General features: G+C 41.0%; 4 long non-coding RNA genes across 5 annotated transcripts; 2 read left to right on the top strand and 2 right to left on the bottom strand.

Moving 5' to 3' along the window:
• Window positions 1–2,495: 2,495 nt before the first annotated feature.
• Window positions 2,496–4,965, bottom strand: LOC140688863 (uncharacterized). The gene is made up of 3 exons (XR_012063706.1): window positions 4,879–4,965; window positions 3,998–4,058; window positions 2,496–2,640 (listed from the first exon to the last, which is right to left on the bottom strand). It is a non-coding gene; the product is annotated as an uncharacterized lncRNA (long non-coding RNA).
• Window positions 4,966–5,033: 68 nt separating this feature from the next.
• Window positions 5,034–14,779, top strand: LOC140688861 (uncharacterized). Of its 2 annotated transcripts, none has more exons than XR_012063703.1 (3): window positions 5,034–5,476; window positions 8,858–9,023; window positions 14,641–14,779. It is a non-coding gene; the product is annotated as an uncharacterized lncRNA (long non-coding RNA). The 2 variants fall into 2 exon arrangements; XR_012063702.1 differs by lacking the exon at window positions 14,641–14,779 and adding an exon at window positions 9,646–9,883.
• On the bottom strand, window positions 14,044–14,386 carry LOC140688862 (uncharacterized). The gene is made up of 2 exons (XR_012063704.1): window positions 14,352–14,386; window positions 14,044–14,209 (listed from the first exon to the last, which is right to left on the bottom strand). It is a non-coding gene; the product is annotated as an uncharacterized lncRNA (long non-coding RNA).
• Window positions 14,780–18,565: 3,786 nt separating the features above from the next.
• Window positions 18,566–19,586, top strand: LOC140688860 (uncharacterized). The gene is made up of 2 exons (XR_012063701.1): window positions 18,566–18,630; window positions 18,762–19,586. It is a non-coding gene; the product is annotated as an uncharacterized lncRNA (long non-coding RNA).
• Window positions 19,587–21,148: the final 1,562 nt, after the last annotated feature.

Here is a 21,148-nt window from a genome sequence, read left to right as displayed (position 1 = left end):
CCTTCTTATTTTTGTATATAATATTAAAACAAGAAGTTAGCTTAGGAAGTTGACTAGATAAAAATTCTTTGTCTCTTCCCAAACTCCAGGGTTTACAATCCGATTTTATTCTTAGTCAGAGGAAGCAAAATCAGAGCTTTCTCCAAAGTTCAAGAACTGATGTGAATACCTCTTGTCTGTGAATATCGCTTGTCGCCTCCGTTTCCAAAACTGCCTGCTATTCCAGGATTAGCTGCTGTGTGGCGTTGGTCCCCTTCGAATGAACATGAGCTCTCTCTCTTCCTCCAGCTCCTACTCCTCTGCCTTGTTGCTTGAAAATGCTTTTCTTTGCTGTCACTGTAACAAACTGTTCTAATTGCTGTGTTGACTGTTATGGTAGAAATCTCAGCAGTCCGCAGTTGAAGGCTTTTGCTCTGCTTTGGTAATGACACAGAGAGCCAAACTGCTCCTTTCCTCAAGGAATCAGGAAGCTAATCTTGAAAAAAAGTGGTAATAAATAATAAATCATTTTAAAAGCAGCAGAAAGCAAGCACACTTTCTGAATGGTTATAGTCTAATCTAATTGCGATGCATTTTCCCTCACGAAGGGATGAAAGTTCTTCGGATGTGTTTTCGTGGATTCTTGATGGCAATGATGGTGGTGGCAGTGTTTGTGTTTGTCTGCAAAGTAATACATGGTAGGCAATGATTTGGAATTGTAAACTTTCCAATTTATTTTCATGGCAATCTGTGTGATGTGTCCCTGGAGGTAGGCGAACAATTGCAGTTTTAGAGCTGAATTGGGCTGTCTCTCTTTCTCTCCCCTTTCTTACATTAGAAAGCATGCAATCTCATTTTGAGTAGGATTACAAAATTCCAAATTCGAATAAAGTGCCAGAGGAAGATGTGATGGTCCGAGATGGTCCATGTGTTATTGAAGAAACACTCCGTACTGGCAGAGGTAAAAATAAGGACAGTTATTGCCAGATTTTTACCACCGTGACGGAATTCAGGGTTACAAAAAACAATTCCTAATTTGGGAATTTAATCAGATAGCAAGCACCACGGACAGCAGCTGCCATTACATTAGCTTGGATAAAATTACAGGGCCTATCAATTCTTATGCTTCAGGGCATAAGCTGGTCACCAGCTGAGGTCAGGAGAAAATTTCCCCAATGGCAGACTTGCACAGTCATATCCATTATAAGAGATTTAACAACTACCCCTAAAAGATCTGGTGTGATTCATTACCAGGCAGATACGCACATACCACATGTAGCCACACGGATGCACAAGCGTGTGCCCACGAGGGATGAGGAACGAGACAGACGTGGGAGTGAGGACTGGTCTGAATGCCCAAGTCTTAGATAGAATTGTAATGGGTCAAAGGAAATCTGCTTTCATGTAGTCTGTTTTGCCCATGGATTCATTTGTTCTTAACTCTGTCAATTGCACTGATGGGTTTTTTTCTAACATTGTCTCTTACCAGGTGTTCATGTTGGTTTATGTGAACTCGGTCTTCAGTGGAAGACCTGGTATTAGTTTTCTATTGCTGTTTAAGAAATTACTACACATTAAGCAGATGTAAACAGCACAATGGGTTATTCCATGATTTCTGTGGGTCACAAGTCTTGCTTGATACAGGCTGGCTGGAGCCTCTGCTCAAGGTCTTACTGGGTGGAAGTCAAAGTGGCAGCTGGGGCCATGGCTCTTATCTGAAGCCTGAGGTCCTCTTCCAAGCTCACTGGGTATTAGGGAAACGCATTTCATCGCAGTGATAGAACTGAGGTCTATGTTTGCTTGCTAACTATCAGCTGGCTGGGACTCCTCTCAGCTCCTGCAGGTCACCTGAGGTTCCTTGCTACGTGGCCTCTAAAGGCAATTCATGACATTTGCTTTCTTCCAGCCCAGGAGGAGGGAGTCTCTTTGATTTCTCCTCCCTCAATAATTGGCCAGCACAGGGTCTTATAAAACAAACCCTAATCAAAGGAACAGCTATCTTGTTATATTCCCCAGTTCTTCCCTCCCACAAGAAGAAGGAATTGCTCAAAGTGTGGACAGCAGAGAGTGGAAATCTGGGGACCATCTCAGAATTCTGCCAAAGACAGGGCTCTAGTGAAAATAAGAAACATCAATATTAATAGTGTAGGGCTACTAAATTTGGCTGACTCTATAAGGATTTTTAAAAAAATATTAGATGAGAATAGTCATTAATCTATTGTGTTACATCCGTTAGCAATTGTCCACTAGGGAAGGACAGATTTGTTGGCAAATTTGCGATTATAACTCTATAAATAAATTTTTAGAATGGGAATTAGAGATCATCGTGTGCAATCGTTTTGTGTGGCAGTTAAAGAAAGAGACTCTACAAAATTAGCTAGTGTGACTAAATCGGCTTTGTCATTTAAAGCCAGGATGAAACCATAGTTCTCCAGACTCCTAAGTAAATTACACATTTGTCTTTATCTTACCACCAGGGTCTTTGCCCTCTTTAGAGTATTCCTGCTCCTGTACATTCCAACGTGCCCTCGGATCTTTGTGCCTCTTCACCCAACAAAACTGCTAAGTGATAATCTACTCACTCACACTGAGGTGCCAACGGTTGGTTGTATTTTTCCAATGACAATGGTGGTAGCATTTTCACAGAAATAAATCCATGAACTGAAAAGAGGAATGATACTCTTAAGATAGAATCTCGGAAAGGAAAGGTGTGAGTGTGTGTCTGTGTGCGTGTCTGTGTGTGTGTGTGTGTACATGGGCATACACAGAACGATTTGTCCTCTTGTTCCTAACAGCAAAGCAGGTTATTGTCTCTTTGGGGTTGATTACCTAATGAGAGTATGAATGAAAATGGAAAAGTAACAAACTTTATCTTGCTCATGTAACCAAGCAAGTGGGGTTTTCCATTCCCTTGAACTCTTACCATTGTTTAATGGAAAACTACCAATGTCGGGGAGATTCGTTCAAGCTCTATTTCTATGGAAACCTAGCAAGGCAGAAACCCTCAACACAGGAAGTGCTCTGGTCAGAGAATCTTGGCGTCTCCAAATAAAAGGCTGAAAGCTCTCCTACTTTCAGGAGAGGTAATAAAATCCAGAGCAGGCTTCCCAGTTTCAACATCAAGACAGACTTTCACGCTATGTCCTCTCTTTAGGTGCCGGGAATGAATGAGATTCTTGATTAAATAAACATCTGCCAGTGATTGGAATTGGAAGCTGGCAATGTTAGAGGCTGTCTTTGTGAAAGGCAAGACTGAAGACGGACTTTCTCAAGATGTGCTCTTATTAAATGGGTGGGTATTGGGTGATAGTGTCTCTTATGTCAACTAAGACTGCAATCCACATTTTAATCATTGAATGAGGATGAGAAGAAACAAGGCACCTAAAAATCTTTATGAAGAAGCAGACTTCTCTGGTTTAGGTAGTATTGTTGCAATGCCTGCAAATTTCATCATGTTAGTTTCTAAAATACATATTTTCTTCTGCCTAAAATGTATCAGAGCCTTAAGATAAGACAGCCTCAAATTCTGTTATGCATTCACAATGAATTCAGCATCGTCCTATTAGACAGGCAAAGGCTGTCATCTTCATCTAAGCGATGAAGAAATAGTCTCATATTTCTTAAGGAATGCCAATATTTTAAACAAAATGTTATCTTAAATTGAGGATGAACTGTTTTCTTTTCCAGCATCCACACTATCCTATACTTTCAAGCAATCACTTTGATCGCACCATTATGAAAAATGTTTCTCCAGAAAGGCCATCTTCCTAGTCCGATGGTCTCGTGTGCCAAGTCTGATCTTTGAATATAAAGTTCAGATTTTTGCCTTTTATATACAAAATTTCCTGACTCTCATGGTGATTCTCCCACTTTCTGAGCTCACAAAGCCTATTTCCAGGGGTATTTATTTTAACAGATAACTATTTTATACCTGTTTTCTTCATGTGAGTCTCATTCCCAAATTCCCAAAGCCTTATTTATTGCTACATTCATTGAAAAAATAGGAACTTTGCCTCACCAATTCTCAGTGCCTCCTACAATGCCTGGATTAGATCTGAATAGAATAAAGACTTGTAGAACTGGAAAATAAAATCAAAATAGAAATAAATAAATTATATATATATATATATATATATATATATATATATAGAGAGAGAGAGAGAGAGAGAGAGAGAGAGAGAGAGAGTAGCCATTGACTTTTTCATAACTGAAATAATAACTTTTTATGTTTTCTGTTGTTTCTTTTGGATTTGTTAACTTAATTTTTTTTTTTTGCTTGACATACAGGGCTGGGTTTACTTAGCATTAGCAACTTGAGCTAAGTTTGATGATGGTCTTTTAATTACCATAGCATTTTTGACAGAGAAGATCAAGTAATGTTTAAAAACAAAAACAAGGATGTGGAGAGATCTAAGTAGAATCTATGCCGACCAATTTAATTTGGCCCTGAAATCAAATTCTTGACTCTTTCAAAATTGTAGAATAGATAGATGAGATTATACTCTATAGCACAGGGAAATATACACAAAATCTTATGGTAGCTCACAGAGAAAAGAAATGTGACGATGAGTGTGTATATGTCCAGGTATGACTGAAAAATTGTGCTGAACACTGGAATTTGACACAACATTGTAAAATGATTATAAATCAATAAAAAAGTTATTAAAAAAAAACTTAGTCACTCAGGGTTTGTATATTTACTCCTAAGAACTGCCTGCAAATCGGCGTGTGGTCAACATAATCATACATTTTAAAACCAACTAAGGAATTCACTATATAAAGAAATGCTACTGCCAGCTCTCTCTGAAGTGAGTAATCGTCTCCTGCTATTTTATTGTCCGAATAGCTGTCATTTTGCTGTGGAGTTTCACGTGCCGGGGCGATGACGGGGAGGCACACCTGTAGAAAGCAGCCAACGGCGAGACGGGGTTTCATCTGCCCTGTGTTTCCAGCGCGCTAGCAACCAATAGCTTGGCCAGATCTCCAGCCACTTACACCTTCAGTTTCCGTGGTTGCCATGGCAACGGGAAGAGGCGTTACAAAATGCACAAGCTGTTAACACGGGGCCGAAGCCAAAAGAAAGAGCTAAGAATAAACTTCTGCAAATTCCCGATCGCGCCACGTTTTAAGGAGAAACCGCTGTTAAACCAACGTCACGTCCCAGTCAAACAGCTCATTAATCTGAAGCCGGGGCTGCGTATCCCTCCCTCCCTCCCTCCGAGCCCTCCATCAGCTGGTACCTGGCCCGTCTCCCCGCGAGAACACACGTGCTGAGCCTGTCAGAGTGGGCAGGGGTGTGCACGGAGCTGGCAGGGACAGAGACAGAGAGAGGGAATTAGACAGGATGCAGATCGAGCCTCAGCTCCTCCATCAGCACGGAAGGAAACATTCCTGTGTTCTAACCGAGACGGCAGACAAAGCAAGTTTACGTGAATCTCATTTAGATAAATCTAAATTGTATTGGATGAGTGAATCATGATCACCCCAGACAGACAGGGTGAGTACTCCATTTGCTTTGAGATTTTTTTTTCAGCCAGAACCCAGATATTTGGGCTGCAAGGAAACAAAATAGAAGCACATGAAGGGTCTGCTGCCAGGAAGGAGGCATTGCTCACCAGGCAGAGTCTCTTCTCAATAATGTAGCTTCCAGAACAAAGCCGGAAGGAAAAGAGGGTTCTTGGTTTGGGACTCTGAAACCACTTATGAAGGGGTAAGGTGCCAGGTTTTATATTTGAAGGGGCACTGGGTCAGGAATAAACGTACAACTGGGCAGCGAGGCGGCATCTGTCCTTCTGTTACTGATAAGTGGGTAGGCTCAAGGCAATGAGCAAGTGAATGAGGGATAAAGCATCAAATATGGTCAGAAATGCCAGGCTGAGTCATACGATTTAATAGTGTGCTTTCTGTTCCAGACTTGTGGTTCCTGAGGAGGGAGGTCACTCAGGGCTGGGGGCAGATTTCCATTCTGAATTAAGCTGCACAACGTGGTGGGCACCACCATGAGGAACCCCTTCCTCTTGTCCATTCTTCTTAAGGCAGAGCGCTGTTTGCCACGTGCTGCCCTGCACATCCTGGAGCTTCTCCGTGTCGTGTTGTTTGCTGCCCTTGATCAGTTCCCAGCTGCCTGCAAGTTGAACCCCCCTTTCCATCCCAGTCTCCTTGTGGGGGACAGTGCTCCCCCTAGGAAGGTCTGCCTCTACACCATGATCCAAATCACACCTCCCCTTGGCCTTTGAATTCCCCTCGCTTACCTGCTAGTGTCCACTTTCAGCCTTCTGTCTGGCCACACACTCTTCTCCCTGGTCACCACTCTTGGAAGATTTAAAGGTCCCAGTAAATTCATGATCTGACCACCAGGACTCCCTCGACAACTTTGACATCTTGTGTGTTTCAGGCTATTACTCAAGCCACAGAGCAAGGTCAAAGCCCTACAACATCTTATCTCTTTTCCTCCTTGTCTTCAGCCCTACTTCCTCAGATTTCAGAGTCATTCAGGACTGGCATTTTGTCCTATTTTTCCCAGTGTTCACTATATCTAACACACTGCGGTGCTTCCTTAAGTACCCAATAAATGCTCAATGAATTGACTTATATTTTAATCCCCAAAGGCCATGTTCTCCAGCATCACAGCGTGTCTTGAAACTATTTTAAGACAAGCTGTAAACTCCAAGACTCAAGTTATAGAGACACAGTAAATCAAGGTGAAACTCAAACCATGAAAAGATGATCTGATGTTTGCCAACTGGAACTGTAGAGTTGAGAGGAGTGTGGGATGTCAAAGTGACCCCTCTTTTAAAGCAAAGGTCATAGTGCACAGTGAGGTGCCCTAAGGTCACATATGGAGCTAAGAACACAAAACAGGCTCCTTGAGTCTCCCCCATGGATCCTACTCCAACGTCCTATGACCTGCCCCCATGGCACGCTGTTACCTGCTGGTTGCCTTACACGTGTTCTACTGCCTACAATCTATAATATTTGTCTATTTACTTCCCAGAATATATAACCTTATCTGTTTTAAACTTTTCTGGTAAGAAAGTGGAGGCTGCTTTTGCCTGAATGTAACCAAAAGCAACTTACTCTCATACGATACTCAGTTACTCATTTATTGATTGGTCGGAATTTGTTTTGATGCAGACACTGTGCTAGGTATGTGGGTTACCAGGTGGGAGTGACAGCCCACTTCTGCCCTTGAAAAGATTTGTGGTCCATTAGGAAGAAATGTGAACCAGACCCCAGACTTCTGTGAAGATCATAGGAAGGATCCGAGCAGAAGTGATGTCTCCTGGGTCAAGCACTAATTACTAGAAGTAGAGACTGGAGGTTACACATTCCTCAGAGTGGACTCAGCATGTGCAAAGGGCCAGAGGTTAAGAGGAGCGATTTGAAAACTTGGAAGTGGGCTTGGTTAGTTCAGGCACTAGACTGGGAGACAAGATGGAGTTGAGAGGTAGGCAACAGACCTTTGGAAGCTCTGTGGTCAATGTCATGCCATTTTAACCTAAAATTATGCAGCAACTTTAAGCTCAAGCCTTAATATTGCAGTAATGTAAACAGAGCAGTGATGTAATTATATTAATATTAGAAAGACTTTTAATGTCAGTGACAATGAAGGTAGTATCAAAAGACAATTCAGAGAGCTTTAGCTGATATGAATATTTTATTGAGCAAGATACACATTGTTCACAAACAGGGAGACTTCAAACTGAAAGTTGTTATAAGCTCAATTTTCAGCAGTTACAGCTCAGTTCATAGAGCATCATTGAGGGCATAGATTTTTTTCACTGTGATTGGCTGATAGAAACTTGCATTTCTTTTCACTGCATAAGCTTCCTTGTTGATAGCTTATTGGCCATGAAGCTACCAGATCATGCTGACGTGAAGTTGGCTTAGGGTTTTTTTCAGGTCAGAGTCAGCATTTTGGGGAAATCATGATAGTTTTAGGTTTTGGTTACATGAGTATGATTCTTTGGTCTAAGGGAATCTTCAAATTGTGGCCTCCATTGTGAATGCTCTTTAAAGTAGACATGGGCTCAGCAGAGGAAAAGGGATAGATTTGCCATCTTGTACAGTAATGCAAACGAGATAATATGAACATGACTAATATGGATAATATGAATTTTTGAATCAATGTAGAAGCAATAGAAATGGAGATAAGGGGATAAAATGCCAAATTGTTATCAAAACAGACATTTTATCAAACAGGGAGACTGGTTTATATTACAGTGAATACTGCTGCCTTTTCCTGAGAGAGGTGCGGGGAGGAGTGAGTTTGAGGATGAATGTCATTAGTTCATCTTGAACTTACGGGCTTTGATGTGCCTGTGAAGGCTTCCAGGAAGAGGTGGATGCCACCTGGAAACCAGGGAAGAGGGCAAGGCTGGAAGGTAGACATCTGTGCTTCCCACCTGGAGGCGATGACACACTGAATCACCATGACACTGGCTCTGTCCCCAGACCAACCAGAGACAAATTTCTGGAGAAAGCAGAGTGTGTTTTGGTGTGACCCCACCACAGAACAGTGTACATGCTTCTGACTCTGGCCTCTTACCACTGTCCCCACCCTCTCACCCCAACTCCCATCCACTTACGCTTCCCAACACATCGTTTACTGAACTAAGGTTATTAGAAAGTTCATATGTAAATCAGTTCCCTATCCATCTCCTCTTTAGGACCCTGGAAGATTGAAACGTCTCCCAGGAAATGAGAGAATCATTTCATGAAATACATTAGCTCCCTTGCAGCTTAATGTGGGCAGTAATAGCTTCTACTTATAGGAAGTCAGTGATGGAATCTGGGCAAGGGGACACGCCCACCATCATCACACCACAGAGGCAGATCCAAGCTGGCAACTGGGCCTGGTTCTTCTCTTCTCTGACAGCAACGACGTGAGATGCCCTTGCGGCCCACCAGTGGCCCACCCCATGCCACAGCTCCAGCGTCCACACCTCAGCTTTGAGAAGGTTCCAGTTAAAAGCCCAGACCACCCCGCTCCATTTCCTCAGGCAGAAGCTCTGAGCTCTCTCAGGCTGCTTGCAGCCTCCCAAGTAAGTGAAATGTCTGACACGAAAGCATGTGTTTTTTGGCAACTTTGTTTACTCCACATTTTACAGGGAAAATTGAAACTCCACAAGGTGCGAAAAAGATGAGTGGAACGTCTGAGTATCTGGTGGAAAGCAGACCGCATTCCCTCCTCTTTCTGTTCTCTTTCCTCTTCCTTCATGTGCAGATATTTGCTTTATAAAAGCTGCCATAGAAATGAATCTTTTAATTAAGAATCCGAGCCACCTATCTGCAGAATAGAGAGAAAGACTAAATTACACAGGAGGCAGGAGGCATCTGTCAAGGGAGATACAACACATGTCTGTTCTCAAGAAGGGTCACCTCTATCTGAAGTCATATGCAGGTTGTAGAATCAAGGGTCGTGGGTTAGAAAAAAGTTCTTTCTAAAGAAGTTAAATTTCTTACTACAGAAGGAAGAAGTGATTCCGCTAGGAAGAAAGTTCCTTTGCCAAGATGCACTTATCATTTTAGAGATTTCAGAGTCATGAAAACAGTTGCTTTCAGGAGCCACTTTTCCAGAAGCTTTGACTGGATTAGTTCAAAGGGCTTAGAAATGGGGGCTCCAGTTCTTCTGAAAAGCCCACAGAGACATCGCTATTCTTGTAGGAGCCAGAGCTACAAACAGGACCACCAGGACTGTGAGGAATGAAGAGAAGGTGGAAGGCAAAGCCGGTTATTTCCTTACTCCCTGGGCATTGGTCCCACGTGTACCATTTTACTGCCCTCAGTGAAGACCTTGACTGACAGGAGAGGAGAAAGGTCGTGCTAGTAAAGGTACATAGACAATTGTCCTACTCATTTACGCCTGAATTGAGACCCAAACCCTAGAATCCGACTCCACTAAATACAGCTAAAACCCTATTGGTTCTGAAAATACTGTGTCCAGAATAAAACACGAATGAAACTGTTACTTGAAATTGTTTTACAATTAAGCAATAATTTGGAAAGTGTCAGGATGATTTGGGAGACAATATAAGAACATGTATGTGGAACCAAATCTGCGTCATCCTGCCCACCCCATCCCCGCCACACACACACACTTATTATGTGATTGGACAAGTTACTAAATCTCTGTTTCAGCATTTTAAAAATGGGTATGATAATAATAAAATCTTTCACATACTGAGATTGTAAAGACAAAAATAATTAATACAGGTAAAGCAGTCAGCATATACAGGGTGTCCATTAAATGCATAGTCAATCTTGGCTAATTCTGTTGTCATTATTACTTGAAGGTTTCCAATTGGATTTTTCATCTTTTATTGTGGCTAAATATACATAACAAAATTCACCATTTTGATCATTTTTAAGAGTACAGTTCAGTGACATTCAGTATATTCAGTGCTGTGCAACCATCAGCACTTTACATTTCCTGAACATTTTCAACATTCCAAACAGAAACACTATACCCATTAAAGAGTGATTCCCAATTTTCCCCTCCCATTAACAGCTCATTACCTCTATTTCACTCTGTTTCTATGCATTTGCCTCTTCTAGGTGCCCCACATGAGTGACATCACATAAATTTTGTCCTTTTGTGTCTGGATTACTTTATTTTGGATAACGTTTTCAAAATTCACTTATGTTGGGGCATATTTCAGAATTTCATGTATTCATATGGTTGAATAATGTTTCATTGTACATATAGACCATATTTTTTAACTCCTTCATCTGTTGATGCATACCTAGATTGTTTCTACCTTGTGGCTTTTGTGAAAAATGGGTGTAGAGTATCAACTGGAATCTCTCTTTTAATTTTTTTGGCTACATACTTAGGAATGGAATTACTAGAAAATATAATAATTCTATGCTTAACTTTTTGAGGAACCATCAAACCATTTTCCACAGCAGCCACCCCATTTTGCATCCCCACCAGCAGCATGCAAGGGTTCCAAAATATCCTTATTAGTGCTTCTTATTTTTCACTTTTATAAGTAATCACCACCCCAATGTGTGTGAAGTGATACCTTATTGTGGTTTTGATTTGCATTTCCTAATGACTAAAAAGGTTGAGTATCTTTTCAGGTTCTTACCAGACATCTGCACAACTTCTTTGGATAAATGTCTATTTAAGTCCTTCACCCATTTTTGTATTGGGTTGTTTATTGTTGTTAAGCTGTACAGACTCTTTATATATTCAGATATCATTGCCTTATTATATATATGACTTGCAAATATTGTCTTCCATTCAGTGAGCTGTCTTTTCACACTTGGTAATGTCCTCTGATGCATAAAAATTATTAATTTTGTTGAAATCCAATGATCTATTTCTTCCTTTGTTGACTATGCCTTTGATACCCTACCCAAGAAATCACTGTCAAGAACCATTTCCCCTATATTTTCTTCTAAGGGTTTTAGAGCTTTAGGTCTTGCCCTTAGGTCTTTGACCCATTTTGAATTCATTTTTCTATATAGTGTTAGATGAGGGTCCAATTTGACTCTTTTGCTTGTTTGAATGTCCAGTTATTCCAGCACCATTAATGGAAAAGTCTGTCCATTTCCCATTGAAAGATTTTGGCATTCTTGCCAAAAATCAATTGACGGTACTCCAAAGGGTTTATTTCTGGGATCTTTATTCTATTTCACTAGGCTCCATGTCTGTCCTTAGACCAGTACCACACTGTTTTGATTACCATAGCTTTGCAGTAACTTTTAAATTCAGGAAGTGTGATGGATGCTTTAAAACTGCATTCCCATCCTGGTGATGCTCTAACAAATGACCTCCAATTTAATGGTTTAAAAACAAGATGATTTTAACATCTTAGAGTTTTGGTGATCAGAAGTCTGAAATGGATCCCACTGGTCTAAAACCAGGGTGTCAGCAGGGCTGTTTCTTTCTGGGGCTCTAGAGAAGAATCCATTTCCTTGCCTTGTCCAGTTCCTAGTGGCTGCTGCATTCCTTGGCTCCTGGTTCTCCTTCTTCATATCCAAACCAGCACCAGCAACTCAGGTCCTCCTCAAGCTGCCATCCCTCCGGCTCTCTCTCCTGCATTCCTCTTCCATTTATGAGGACCCTTGGGATTACACTGGTCCTACTCTAATAATCCAGGGAAAGCTCCCTATCCTGAGACCAGCTGACTAGCAAATGTAATTCTACCTACAACTGTAATCCCCTTTGTCACATAATCTAATAATAATAATTTCAGGTTCCTGGGATTAGGACATGGATATTTCCTTTTCTGCCTACCACAAAATCAAACATACATCAAAGTATATATTTATATGTTAGAGCTAGAAAAAAATTTGCCCAAATGTCTTCCTTTATGAGAAAACTAATCTCATCTGTCATATAGAAAGATCCAACTTCAGCTATGATTTTTTTTTTCAATCTGTGTCATTTGCAAACACATAGCTATCATGTTGTCTAATGCCTGATAGTCCCACTGATAATTGTTTTAAATGCTGAAGGAAAAAAAATTAGAAAGTAATTCAAAAGTAAGTCAAAATCTGGGGCATTCTATGAGGAATAATACTAAGATACATCAATGTGGTTATCTGTTTATCAATGGGCAAACCACTAACAAGGACATCCTGGCTCTATTGGTCCCCACCTGAGTTCTCAATCATAAAAGCAAACATGCCACAGGAAAAAAAAGAGGTGTATTTCTAGATTCATCCATTCCTTTTCCATGACTGCATAATAAGAAGCAAGGATGACCAGCAGGAGATGTTCAAAGCATTTTAATCTTGCCCATTTGCAATAACAAGGAAACATCCCTTCCTTTCCTCTGAAGAACCATTTTATTTGCTCTCTTTTGACTCTAGCATTCAGGAAGAAACAGGTTGATTCTGACAAATGACAGTAATTACAAAATCTATGCATCATGCCTAGAAATAGACACTGTGTGGTAACTTACTTTTCCCTCATTGCAGAGAGTCTGAAGAACTCACCATATATTGAATGAAAATGCAAAAGACTACAAAAATAAAGATAATTGCATTATTTTCTTCTCAAGGTACATGCTGTTGAAGAGTGAAAAGTGTGTTCTTTATGCAGATGTGCTGTTTTTTTGTTTTGTTTTGTTTTTTGTTTTCAAATATGAGGAGATTATTCAGGACTCTCCAGTGCAGTGAAATGACCTTGTCTGGAAAATATGAGTCACTTTGAACCTTAAGGCCTCTGAACAACATGAATTTCCTTTCTGAGAATTGTGAACTTGGCAAGGGTGCAGGAGCCATGGCTGAAGTTCTCACAGCGCTGAGCCAACGTGATGCGTTTAAGCAGGAGTTTGGAGTAAATAGAACTGTTTGCTTGAGTTTGTGAAAACCAAAATGATAGAACATTAAAGCTGGAAGGGAATTTGGAGTATATTAAATGCAGTTCGCATATTTTATAATTTAAGAAATTGGATCTTCCCAAATGTAAGTGACTTACGTAATATTTTTGAATTTAGCATGAATTGCAGCATGGATGTGTGCTAGAGTAAGATTTGACTTTACCATAGGACCTCCCCCCAAACTAGCATGTGCTCAGAAATCTCATTCAAAGCACAGTTAAAGATCTGCTAATTCCCACTCTATGCTAAATTCTTGACTTAGCCAAAGACCAGGCCCTTGTCCTTAATGAGTTTAGAATCAAACTCAAGAAACAAACTTACGGTAGAGAAAATAAAAGGCACTGGATAGTGGGAGTTGCGAGGTATTGTTCTCGGTTCAGAACTTATTATTACTCCCCAGGAATATTTAATTATCTTTGTAACTGAGCCCTCTGGCCCCATCTTTCCCCCGTCTTCAGAATGACCTTTCTGAAATCTGTGTCTGACCAAGCTTAGCCCATTGGTAGCCATGCGTGCTTCCCAGGGCCGATCAGGCCCACTTCTTCAGTGTGTTTGTCCTTTTGTACCCTGCCTGCTCCCCACCCGCGTGTCCTCCTGCGCCCCTCCGCACTCCTGCCGAACCATCTCACACCATCAGTGCTCCCTGCCTGGATCGCGCCGTTTCATTCTGATTTCTCGATGTTAGTGACTAACAAATTATTTGAGTGGGAGAAATCTCTTCCGGGTGTCTGGTTTCCAGCTGTTGAACCTGGGACATGGCATTTATTGGTATGGTCTCTAGGAGTCCTTCACACACAAACATTCAAGGACCCTGTGATGAAGATCGTGACAGCGACGAGGATTCAGCACACAGGACAGCTTTATCCTTTGATGTGGTTAGTTGGGAAGACGTCCTATGGGGAGATAAACAGAGAGAGTGAAAGAATATATCAGGAAATTTGCCACACGAATTACTTTATTTTTCAAAAGTGCTTTTAGGGTAGCCTAGAAATGATCTTCTCACACTCCAGAAAATTATAAGCAGTGACTCCACACCTCTGCTCTTCCTCCTGAGCCGTCAGAGCCTGCCCCTGGTTGCCCTACACAACATCTCTATTGTGACATTGGCCACCATGCCAACAATGAGCCATTATTTTATCCAGGGTGCTACAAAGGCCACCATGAAGGGGAGGCACCAGGAAGTGTCATCAGAAAGTCCCTTACTGGGCTCACAGTTTCCAGTGTCCTTTATTTCAGGGTTTCCAAAATTACAGCCCTGTTCCTGGCCAGTCTGCTTCCTTAGACTACCCTTCCAAGTGGTCCTCATTCCTTTTCTTCCTGCCAGGAAATGCGGCAGTGTTCTCTGAAGACAGGAAGTCCATCAGCTTCGAAAAACTGCTTGATTCTAAGGATACTGAAGAAAATTCCTCTGCCTAATTAATTCTTCCATCTGTGAAGGAACCTTAGCATCTTTCCAGCTGATCCCTAAGGTATGTAGTTCCCAGCTTTAAGAATCGTGGGGATACCCACAATTCAGGTTTTCATAAAGCGACATCTGACTCTAGTTCTTTCTTCGATGAATAAATTCCCTGCCCATAATTCCCTGAGTCCTGCAGTATACTGTAATCAGTTTATGCAACCTACCATACAAAATCTACTTAGCTACACACGAGTATATTTCATCAATTGTTGATTTATGAATGTTGAAGTTATGCTCCAGTCACCATCTATCCACTATGGCTTTATCATCTCCAGTGGAGTAACAGTCTTCTCTTAGCAACACAGTCTAGCATTTGAAAGTCCCCACCTCCCATCTGATTACCCCACTAACCATTGTGTTCCCCAGGCTATAGAAATTTTAAGGTAATTAAATGTCTCCCAACAGTCCTAGGCCTTTAGCCATGGACTCCTATTAGTCTCATTTGTGGCGGTGAACTCCTTGAGAAGCAGTTATCAAAACTCCAGACTGAGGTTAGAGCAAATGTCAGTCACCTTAACCAATGCAACCCCAATGGGGAAGGGATTGAACCCATAATTAGAGGGCATGTCCAAACTTTTGGCTTCACACATTCCCCACTGATCTAAAATTCTTCATATAATTTACCTCTCTTCTTCTCTTGTGATAGTCTCTTTCTTAGCAAGTTCATGAATTTCCATGGTTTCAACTTTCGTTGAAAGTTAATGACTCTTAAATGCCTGTGCACAACCTGCAGAGATCCAAAATTCACCAGGTTAAAGCCGTACTCTCTACCTTCCCTTCCACTCCCATCCCTTCAGCATCCCCATTCATCCAATCTCAAAAAACAAAGGGTCATATTTTTGAAATTTCTCTCCGTCAAGTACAGATCCCTCCTTTCTCATTTTTTTTTTTTTGATTGTTGGGACCCTGGCCAACTTGTAGCAATGAAGAAATATGAATCTGGAGACAAATGGACTGGTACCACTTTGGTCAATTCACTTAAGCCAGTTAACTTGGCCTTCCAGCTTCCTTGTCTACGAAACACAGATAACAAGAGTATTTACTTCATACTATTGTTTCAGCAATTTAAGGTACTAACACATTTAGGTTTTGAAGATAGTGTGTTGCAGGGGAATCACTCAATAAAAATCATCTCTTACACTTTCTGAAATGTTTCTCAGACTTCCTAACTTCAGTTTCTTCTGTGCAACCAACCTTTCTCACCAGAGTAAGGGTGGTATTTCTAAAACAAAGATGTGATCAGCAGCCTCCTCCCCCTTCACATGTCTATTGAGCATTTCTCACAGTGTTGGGTCTTCCCAGTGTCTCATCCCAAGCTTCTCACGTCCTGGCTTTGACACTCTGTCCACTTCGCCCAGAAAGTGTCTTACTCTTCCAACTGGGCACGTCACTCGTGCTAGAACTTGGGTATGATTTGCTCCCACAGCCCCTTCTTTGACTCTCAAACTCAACTTGTCTTTCAAGTCCAAGCACAAGCTTTGTTTTTTTCCATCACACCCTGACCCTCCCCTGAGCCAGAACTAATTTTTCTTGCATTTAAACTCACACAACACTTTCAGCATAAATTCTTAGAGCACTTACCACAGCAGGAGTTGCACTATGGTTGTTGGTTTATACTATTGCTTTCTCTCTCTGTTCTGACTTTCCCCATCAGAATGCTAGAGATGCCAGCCTGTCTGTGTGGGGTCACTCATTGTCTGTCTGGCAGATGTTTCCTGTTTATGGGATTATGTATATTTTAATCTCCTTTTTCATACATATCCTGGTATTTTTCATAGAACTTTGTGAACAATACGTAGAAATAATAGAATTCTCCTAAGTGGGTAGGAGAAGGAATATCTGATGAAAGCTGAGATGGGGTGGCAGGAAGGGGCAGCAGTACCACTTGAAGATGTATTGTCTGTTTTCAACTTTTTCCATTTTTCCACCTTTGAGCTCAGTTCTAAAATAAAGTAGCTTGTTAAATTTATAATGCACTTTTGGATCTTGAAGTAACCTTATGAGGTAGACATTGCAAGTAGCATTTTCATTTAGCAGGTGAAAAAGCTAGGTTTCTAAGAGGTTGAGTATCTTGTATAAACTGATGAAGCTAGACATCGATAGAGATTAGAATGAAACCAGGCTTTCCCCATATTCCAGGTACCACGTGGATTGACAATCTGTGGGCCCAGATATACACAAGGGGGAGGAAATGCAGACTCAGCATAAAGGCTGTTCCTTTCCAAGTAGATTTTCGTGGGCATCTATAGGAAAACACTTAGATGGTCTTGAGCTGTGTGTTCACAGAGCGCTAAAACTATCAAAAGGTGAAATGATCAGTCAGCAAGTCTACTTTTATTATTTGTTAAATTATTTTTTATTTGTTAAATTATTTTGACTGCATAGACAGCGTATATGGAATATAAGGGATCGTTTCTCCCTAACAAATTATGCTTATCCTTCAAAACCCAACTTAAGGTCTGTCTCAGCTATGAAAATTCTTCTGATGGCTAGAGCCAGCATTGACATTTCTCTCTTCTGAAATTGCAAGTGATCTATCACAGTGATGGTATCACAGTGAATTACATAGAAATTGCATCGTTCTCTTATTTTCAAGCAATAAAATCATGACATTACTTTTGCTTAATAAAGGTAAAAAAACACATAATTGCAGGCATCATATTTGATTACCTAATACAACCAATAGATGTTGCATAATAAATAATTTATCTGGCCATTTTTCCCAAACCCCTGGACAGAAAGTTCCTTGGAATTTTGTAAGTGATAGTTGTGTCTTTGCTATTTGTGGTGTAATCCTGGGGCCACACCTGAGTTTATGCTCAAAAGGTCACCCATGATGGGCTCTATGTAGTTTCAGGATGGAGGCTGGTCATGCTGGAAAAGCCAGTCATGTATGTTATTAGAGGGTTGGGGCTTTGAGCCATGTGACATCAATCCAAATTCTCAACCTCTAAAGGGGGAAATGCGGTTGAAGTCTGAGTTCGAGCACATGGCCAATGATGAAATCAGTCATGCTCATGTAAGGGAACATCAGTGTGAACTCTGGACGCTGAGGTTCAGGTGGGCTTCCTGGTTCGTGAACACACTGCTGTGTCTGGGAGCGTGATGTGCCCTGATTCCATGGTGAGAGGATGTGAGAGCTTTGTGCTGAGGACCATCTTGACCTCATTGTATGGGTATCTTCTTTTGGCTGGTTCTTATTTTTATCCTTTATAGTAAAATTGTTCACGTAAGTAATAACATTTTGCTGAGCCCTGTGGGTTGTTGTAGTGGTAGTGGGAACTGCCAATTTTGTAGCCAGTTGGTCAGAAGTGTGGGTGGCCTAGGAACCCCAGGACCTGTGATCAGTGAAGTGAGGACAGACTTGTTGGGGGTCTGTGCCCTGAACCTGTAAAGTCTGAACTAACTCCAGACAGTGTCAAAATGGCAAAATGGTGATGAACTATGGAAAAATCAGAATAAGCTTTTATTTTTTTCCTTAGTGATATAGTAACTGAAGACAAGATAGTTTAGGTAACTTAATTACCCAAAACCAAACAGCAAATGTGGGTGAATTAGTGCTGGACTTAAATTCCATTGCTCTTATCACTACATCATGCCTTCAGTCAACACTGCATGCTAGCTTTACAGAAGTTAAAAACATGGATATACATTTTTTCCCTTTATTTGCATCTGCCAGAGAGACCAGTATATGTCTGGACAAATACAGGAAATAAACAATATAAATATTTCTACTGACTACACTCATGAGCTTTTACGTTAAATGTTTTTACATACAGAATCCTTGCCTGGCTGAGACCGCGCTGAAGTTGAGAGGACACATGCAAACTGAAGAGAGAACAGGATGAAATGGGTGTAAGTTGTTGGCAAGTGTGGGAGTAGCCAGTCCCCAATTTGTAACCAAAGTAGGTTTTCCAGCGGGAGAAAAGGCTTTGAAAATATTTGTGAAGTTGTCTTTGTGTGCGACTAATCTTGTGTGTATTCAGAGATACTGAGACTCTTACGTGGCCTGTTCCCTGAGAATGGTGTGCCGCATCAATAACGGGGTGCTATCTACTCTGAAAAACCACGACTCACCCCAGCCTGAGTGTGTATGACTCCATCTGGACTGTGCACCGTGGAATTCATCCTCATCAGATAGACGGCCCTGGAATGAGATCACCTACCTGTTCTCCAAAGAGAACTGAACCATCTTCGGGTGGAATCGACAGTGGTCCCAGGAGCCATTTGGATTTGATTAGAACAGATCAGGCAGAAGCACAAGGGGTCGTCATCATCCTACAAACAGGGACTGTCTCCTTGAGGTGTCCAATCCCCTACTGAATCCGCTCCTATGATGCTAGGATAAGAATGTCATTTGAATTCACACAACCATCTTGCCCTTAGAGATAGAAAGAACACCCCTGAGAAATTAGCTTCCAAAGAAAGCTGTCTCAAGCAATTTCTTTTTGTTTTCTTTTCTGTAGACTTCCTCAGATGCATTTTTTCCTCTATTAATCTCGCACTTGTACAAATTAGCAATATAATTATGTACACGCTGAACAATAGAATCATTTCTTTTACTTCAATCATCTGTTTTCCTTTTCATGCCCTAGTTGCCAAGGCCCCATAATCTACAATCCTGGCATTTCTTTTTCATTTTGTGAGTCAAAATCCATCATGTCTGAATATTTTCAAGACCGGGAATATGAAAGGTTCATTCTAATCATTGATCAGCCCCCTCCTAAATGAAGCTCAATTATACCCCATAACCATTGCTATGATTATTGATGGATTGATCTCTCAACTATTAATTAAAAATCTTAATTAAAGTTTTTTTTCTGATGTTATTTAAGCTAAAATATAATGATTATGCAATTTCCCTGGTTGATACAACATGTCCTTCTAGCCTTATGGTACAGTCATAGTCCGGTAACTATGAATCACTCACTAGTTGGATCTAAAAATGAGTGAAATAATCTCCTTCATGGAACCGGTGGTCACCAGTGAGGAGAAGGAAGGGGGAGGGGCAGGATGGAGGGGGAGGATGAAAAAGTGCAAACTATCAGGTATAAAATAGGCTACAAGGATGTGTTGTACACCATGGGGGATACAGTCAATATTTTATAATAACTATAAATGGTGCATAAGCTCTAAAAGTTTGTGTATCACTATATTGTCTACCTGTAGTGTATAATATTGTACATCAGCTATACTTCAGTTTAAGGATAAAGTATTGTAAAATAAATGCATAAATCAATAAAGTTAAAAAAAAAACCTGGGGGAAAACATTAAAAAAAATCATCACCTTCATACGCACTTTCTAGTCACATATGCATGTGAATGGGCACACTCAAGGTCACAGGTAAAAAGGTGAGAAGAGGAGGCAATGAGGTAAAGTTAAATACAATACGGATCCTGGAAACATAGACAGAGATGAACTTTTTCATAAATCTAATAGACTGGAATCAAGGCAGAGACAGGACAAGAAAAATTAAACACACGTGACTTTCACATTTCCCATGCACCACCAACCTCCCAGCCTTCCCCATGTGTGTTTGTAGGAGAGAGGTTGATTGCAGGTGTATAAAGCTGACAGTGTGGCCTTCAGAGAAGGCTGGGTTTGGTAGAAAAACTGATCAGAAACAGGGAAGGAAACTAACACATACTCAGTAGAAATCATAGTCTGAAGACTTTGAATCCTTCACCAGTTTTAATTCTCTCAAGCACCCTAAAGGAATGTCCATTTTATAAATGAGGAAATATAATCAGAGGAGTTGAGTGGACACCACAGATAACAAAACTCCTAATTTTTCATAATATTCCCCATGCCCTTGTCAGATGTGCTGGGTGAAACAGAAACAAAAATACTTGTTGAACTGAAGAGGGCATTTTTGGAATCATGTCATTGGGCTTCAGAGAGCAGGGAAAACTTGTGACTTGGGCCAAGTGACATAAACAATTGGAGTCCAGGGTTCCTAACCTGTATGTTGGGAATAACACATCTCTTGTGTGATTTTCCTTTTCAGCATTTATGACAATGTGTGATACACAACATGCTCTCCGTGGCTAGCATGACAAGCTCTTATCAATACAAGATCTTGTTTGCTACTAAATGCACCCTTTCTCTAAAGTTACTACAACTTGTTTTCAGTCCTGGTGCTGCTCCTGACCACTGTCTGATGCTAAGGAAGCTTGCCCACAGTCACATACCCTACCCTCCATCTCTGGACTTTTGGTTCTCATAGAATGTTGACAGAAATCCCACGGACCAGCCCTCGGCTATGATGAGGCCACCAAGGCCCGGAGAGGATTAAGGCCTTGACTATGGATGCACCACTAATTACTGACAGAATCAGGTCTCTAGGCCCCCAGTTCAGAGAACTCTTTCCAC

Source organism: Vicugna pacos, chromosome 24, assembly GCF_048564905.1.
Source record: "Vicugna pacos chromosome 24, VicPac4, whole genome shotgun sequence".
In the NCBI taxonomy this organism is placed as follows: domain Eukaryota; kingdom Metazoa; phylum Chordata; class Mammalia; order Artiodactyla; family Camelidae; genus Vicugna; species Vicugna pacos.
This window is presented reverse-complemented; position numbering and strand designations above follow the sequence as displayed.